The 6,252-nt window shown below is 42.2% G+C and overlaps 1 protein-coding gene and 1 non-coding gene across 2 annotated transcripts in view; both read left to right on the forward strand.

Annotated features, from left to right (window-relative positions):
• GREB1L (GREB1 like retinoic acid receptor coactivator) overlaps positions 1–6,252 on the forward strand; it is a 167,892-nt gene that overhangs the window by 78,178 nt on the left and 83,462 nt on the right. The gene's annotated exons all lie outside the window — the stretch shown is intronic.
• Positions 757–829, forward strand: TRNAV-UAC (transfer RNA valine (anticodon UAC)). Its single transcript has one exon. It is a non-coding gene; the product is annotated as a tRNA-Val (tRNA).

A 6,252-nucleotide genomic window follows, 5' to 3' on the forward strand; every position in this document is an offset into this window, starting at 1 on the left:
GGTCACAGAAACCCTGCGGGGCGGCTCTTCTCTGTCCTAGAGGGTCACTATGAGTTGGAATCCACTTGATGGCAATGGGTTTAAGATCACAGGACAGTACCTTGGGGGCAGGACCTTTTTTTTTTTTAATCTTTGTAATGTCTGGTGTCTCATTTAGTGCCTCACTCAGGCCTGGCGTCCAGTAGGTGCTCAATTAATGTTTGAATGGCGTGTTCGAGGGAGGCAAGGAAGGAGCAGAGGGAGAAGTGATGTCCAGGTGCTCCATTACCTGGTTCCTTTGCCTTTCCCTAAAGCAAGCACGTCAACAGCCAGCCTGCCAGGAAAAGCACCAGACAGGGAAATGCAGCCAGAGCATGCAGAAAGGGTATGTCCTTGGCAATCCATGTGTGTCTGAAAGCAAAAGGTGAAAATAGAAATCATCACATTGTTGCAGACCCAGCACTAAAGTGAGGCATTTAGAACCTCAACTCACATTCTAATTTTAAAAAAGAAAACATTATGGAATGAACATGAAGGTTTAAAAAAAAATGGCATGAAATGGGTTAAACATTTTTAAGTTTGCCCAAAGTAGACTTGTAATTGTCGGAGTGGTTTGTGGAGAAGCAGCATAAGGAATTTTTAGACTAAAGGAAATGCTTTCATGTAAGGATCAGGTTTTTTGTTCTTTTAAATCTGAAGTTGTATCATAATTCTTCTAATTCAGGAGACCCTCAAATTCAATAAATTAGAACACTAGGATATTGGTGCAATTAAAATTGTTCCATAGTGTACTGGTTAGCGTGTCTGCTTTACATGCAGAAGATCCTGGGTTCGATCCCCAGTGGAGCCAAGGTTTGTTTTGGAGCCCTGGTGGCACAGTGGTTAAGAGCTCAGGCTGCTAACCAAAGGGTCGACAGTTTGAATCTATCAGCCGCTCCTTGGAAACCCTATGGGGCAGTTCTACTCTGTCGTAGACGGTCGCTATGAGTCAGAATTGACGCAATGGCAGCGAATTAGGTTTTTTGGTTTTTTGGTACAATCCAAATGAAAAACCAAACCCACTACTATCAAGTCAATTCCAACTCATCGACCCTGTAGGACAGAGTGGAACTGCCCTACAGCATTTCCAGTGCTATAGATCTTTATGGAAGCAGACTGCCACATCTTTCTCCCACGGAGCAGCTGGTGGGTTCAAACTGCTGACCTTTCTGTTAGCAACCAAGCACTTAACCACTGTACCACCAAGCCTCCCTAATCCAAATGAAAGCCACTTTCAATTCAAGATGGATGGGATGAAAACAAGAAGTTAATAATACAGTAGTACACAACTGATGTTGTGTGGTAGTTACTGGTTTATTAATGATCTTTCTCTTTGGTTAGATAGCAGAATAGGCAGGGAACATATCTGTCTTGTTTATGGTACAGCAGATACTAAATATTTGTTGAATTTTAAGTTAAAATCTATTTTCAAAAGGAAGACATAAAAGTGCTATTTAAGATTTGATAGTCTTCTATCAAACAGATTGACCATATTTTTCTACTCTCTTCTTTTAAAATGGTATATGTGGGAGCCCCCAGGGTATGGGAGCAGATCTGGCAGTAGCCAGTCAAGGAAATCCTATCATGCTCAAGGGAATGACACAAAATTGACACTTGAACACATGCATGATTATGAAAGAACCAGAGATATGTCTTTGTCTGCGGATACATAGATTACTCTATCCAAAAGAACATAAGAAAGTTTTGTTTGTCATATGGTGGTGGCTTGCATGTTGCTATGATGATGGAAGCTATATCACCAAGCATTTCAAATACCAGCAGGGTGACCCATGGTGGACAGTTTTCAGTGGAGCTTCCAGACTAAAACAGTCTAAAGAAAGGCCCGGTGATCTACTTTTGAAAATCAGCCAATGAAAAACTTGTAGATCACAACAGAACATCATCCAGTATAGTGCTGGAAGATGAGTCCCTTAGGTTGAAAGCCACACACAGTAGCCACAACAATAGACTTGAGCATACAACAATCATGAAGATGGAGCAGGACTGAGCAATGTTATACATAAGGTCACCATGAATTGGAGTTGACTCAACAGCATCTAACAACAACAGCAGAGATTAGGAGGGGAATTAAAAAGATAGAGGACAGTACTTTCACTTTTGAAAATATATTTTCTGATCTCATGAATCTTGTACCCCCCTCTGTCAGTCATCTAAAATTTACACAGAAAAAAGACAGTATTCACTGTGCAGTGACAAAGAAGGCAGGGAAAGGGATCCCAGGGAAGAAAGTGCTGGGAAACCACTCTGTCCTAAGATGAAATAAAGATGCACCAGAGATTCCTTCGTAGAAATGTAACTGAACAAGTACTAAAGTTAGCATTCTTAAAGTCAATTAATTTCCAACTAAGTAGTTAGCTGCCTAGTGCCTACCTCTGGTTTGTAGAAGATGTTAGCACCTGGCTTAGTCTTTCTGCCTCAAAATCTGCCATCATCCCAAGTTACTTCAGTATTCAGGTGGATGACCAGCCAGTATCCTAGCTTCTCAGTACTGTATGTATGCTCCTCATCCTCAAACACCTTTGCCTCCGCTACTCGGCAGCCACCCGCTCTGAGGTCATATCCTGAACCCTACTGGATCCTATAGGGTCGCTATGAGTTGGAATCGACTTGATGGCAATGGGTTTGGTTTGGTTTGGTATTAGGTCCTGGACTCATGCATTCAGATATTCCCAATTTCAAACCACAGACTCCTCTCCTTCATACTCAGATGTTGGACACTGTGGGGAAAAAATAATCAACCTTTCCAATTGATGCTACAATAAATTCCTCTTTGGTTCTTTTGTTAAATCTCTCTCCCAGTCTCCACAGTGGCGATTACAGACTCTGCATCACTCACTCAAACTTCTGACCTCGTTCTTCTTTCTTAGCAAATGACCATGCTGCCTACTTCTCCCCTTGCCGCACCCAAAAAACTAAAATTTTGGATAAAAACTTCTTGCCTCCAAGTCTAGAAACTGAGCTGTATACCTATCTTTCTTTCCTCTCTTCTCTTTTGATCAAGGAAAGAGCTGTCTTTTCTTTAAGACTGATCCTCCCACTTTACTCTAGACACCATCCTCTCCTTATTCTCCTGGACCTCATACTATTGATTATCTCTTCTCTCATTGCTACCTTCAACTTCTTTCTCTCTTTGGCTCATTCCATCAGTTTAAACATACTCTGCTCACTCAAAAACAAATCAAGTCTCTGTTAACCCTACCTAGACCTCCAGCTCACCCCACTCCTTGCTTCTAATTGCCAAACTTTTTGAGAGAGTTGTCTATTGTTATCTCCATTTCTTCATCTCTCCTCAACACCCTGCAAACTGGCTTTCACTCCCCATCCCCATCCTTCGAGAGCTCTCACCAATGACCTTTTCAGTCCTTATCTGAACGTTTGCTAGCATTGGTGACCTCCATTTCTGACCTTACAGACTGCAGTTCCTTTGGCTTCCAAGACACAACATATTTCAGCTTCTCTTCTATTTCTTATGCCCTGGTGCTCATTTTCACCCTGTAATTCTCCAGCCATGGCAGTAGACATTGTGTTGTAGTTACTGGTTTATTAATTATCTTTCTCTTTGGTTAGATAGCCAAATAGGCAGGAAACATGTCTGTCTTGTTTATGGCACAGCAGATACTAAATATTTATTGAATTTTAAGTTAAAATCTACTTTCAAAAGGAAGACATAAAAGTAATATTTAAGATTTGATAGTCTCTGGCAAAAAACTTTCTTTATTAAAATCATATTTCAGAAATCTATTTTGGCAATTCAGTAAAAAAAAAAAGATCAAACCTGTTGCTGTTGAGTCAATTCTGACTCATAGCAACCCTATAGGACAGAGTAGAAATGCACCATAGGATTTCCAAGGATCAGCTGATGGATTCAAACTGCTGACCTTTTGGTTAGCAGCCATAGCTCTTAACCACTATGCCACCAGGGATCCTTAATATATGTGCATCGGGGGTGTATATCAGTCACATAGGTCTCTGGAGTTGTCTGTGTGTTTAGAATATTGTTCTTGTGCACTTCTGTGCTGCTTCCCTCCTTGACCCAGCCAAATAGCACAGAAGTGTACACCATGCAGACAAATCTCACCAAACCCAGATTAAAGAATTCTCTTCCAGTGGTAGGACAAACGGAGCCAGCTGGGCCACAAGAAGATAGAGGAACTGTTAACACAATGAACACTGAAAGTGGTTGGTAGCAAGATTTTAAACCAGTTATTTCAATTCCCAGGTTATTTGATTGCTAAAAAGAGATTGCCAGGGTAAAGGAATGTTCTTTGCTATAATAGTACTTAAAACCTTGACATGCTTTCATGATTTAATATTTCCTGGGTTTTCAAATCCTTGGAATGTTTTTGCATACCAATAAGAAAATTGAATCAATCCACAGAGAATGTAAACAGCTAAAACTTAGAGCGGTTTTATTTTTCTTTAGGATATCTTCATGATGAGAAGAGCAAGAAATAAAAATTAGGAATAAAAACTTAGAAATAAAAATTTCTTATTAAAAAATATCAAAGAGGGAGGCGGGGCCGAGATGGCAGAGTAGTCATACGCTTCCTGTGGTCCCTCTTACAATAAAGACCTGAAAAAAAATGTGAATCGATTGTATGTGACAATTTAGGAGCCCTGAACATCAAAGGCAAAGTTGAGGAATCAAACTGAGTGGCGGGGGGGAAGGAGAGATGGTTTAGAAGCAGTGAGGAATTGCCAAACCTGACCTGGCAAAAGCCAGAGCCCTTCAGGCTGGATCGGCTCACATGAGTGGTGAGGCAAACAGTGGCGCTCAGGAGGCGTTTTCCACATCAGGAGAGGCCCAGCGACAAAGTCTACTAAGGCATCCAGAACCAGTGAAAAGCAGTGCTCAGTCAACTAAACATAAGTACTTGCATCTGGCCTACTGTGCGGATCAAAAAACACGCCATTTGGGAAAAACCTCTCTCCCCTCCCCACTCTGCATTGGGTCCCAGGCTGGCTTCAGTGATTGACAAGTCCCCTGGCCAATAGTAGGACCTGTCACAAGCCCTGAGCCATTTTCCCAGCCTTGGAGAGGGAACAAATTGACAAATAAGGAAAAAATAATCTGCTGGCTCCCCTAAGCCAGGAACTCAGGGTAGGCACAGCTCCTTTGCCTAGGCACAGGCATAAGGGGTCCATGGATTTTGAATGCCTTTCACCCCTGCATAGACTTGTGTGGGCCCATTTCAGCAGCGTAGGCCCTCATTACCACAGTACACCAGGGTATATACCTGAAGTCTAACTTGAACTGTTTCAGCTGTCAAGTGGCAGGTTCGTGACATTTGACACTGCTCTGCTCATTAAGCAGGTTCCTCACCTGCCCACATCAGGGGCCTGAGGACTGGTGGCTCCACCCACGCCACCTAGCCACCTGCGACAGGGGTCCAAGAATAAGTGGTGCCCCCCAGTCCTTACAGCCAACAGCATTAGGTGCTCACAGTCTGGCTGCAAAACCCACTCACCTAGGCACTCTAGGGAACAGGGAGATGCTTTCCTCCCAGACACTCGGGCAGCTGTCAGCCCCCTACCTTGCTTAGCGCATGACCCCCACTGTAGCCAGCTACCTATGCCTATACCAATCACGCATGCTTGCCTAGGACTGTAGGTGAGAGCCTGGACACCTGAGCTGAATCCTTACAAGAAAAGTAAATGAACTCCTGGGCTCACATACTTAGTAACAGATCTAACCACCTGGTGACAGGACATTAGAGCTTCAAAGGTGCTAGTAATCAAACTAGCTCACATGAGCAGCTGTTTGGGAATATCAAAACAAAACAAGAAGCTAGGACACAGTAAGCAAACAAAATAAACAGCAGATACAATAACTCATTGATGGCTTGGAGACAACAGTATCAAATCACATAAAGAGGCAGACCATGATGGCTTTAGCAAGCTCCCAAAATAAACAATCAAGAAATTTTCTGGAGGAAGAGAATTTCTTGGAATTACCAGAGACAGAATACAAAAGATTAATATACAGAACTCTTGAAGATACCACGAAGGAAATCCATCAAAATGCAGAACAAGCCAAGGAAGACAAAGACAAAGCAATAGAGGAACTTAAGAAGATTATTCAAGAGCATAATGACAAATAGGCTGCAAGAATCTATACAGAGACAGCAATCAGAAATCCAGAAGATTAACAATAAAATTTCAGAATTAGACAACTCAATAGAAAGTCATAGGAGCAGAATTGAGGCAGTAAAG

This window comes from Trichechus manatus, unplaced genomic scaffold (assembly GCF_000243295.1).
Source record: "Trichechus manatus latirostris isolate Lorelei unplaced genomic scaffold, TriManLat1.0 scaffold00199, whole genome shotgun sequence".
Lineage (NCBI taxonomy): Eukaryota > Metazoa > Chordata > Mammalia > Sirenia > Trichechidae > Trichechus > Trichechus manatus.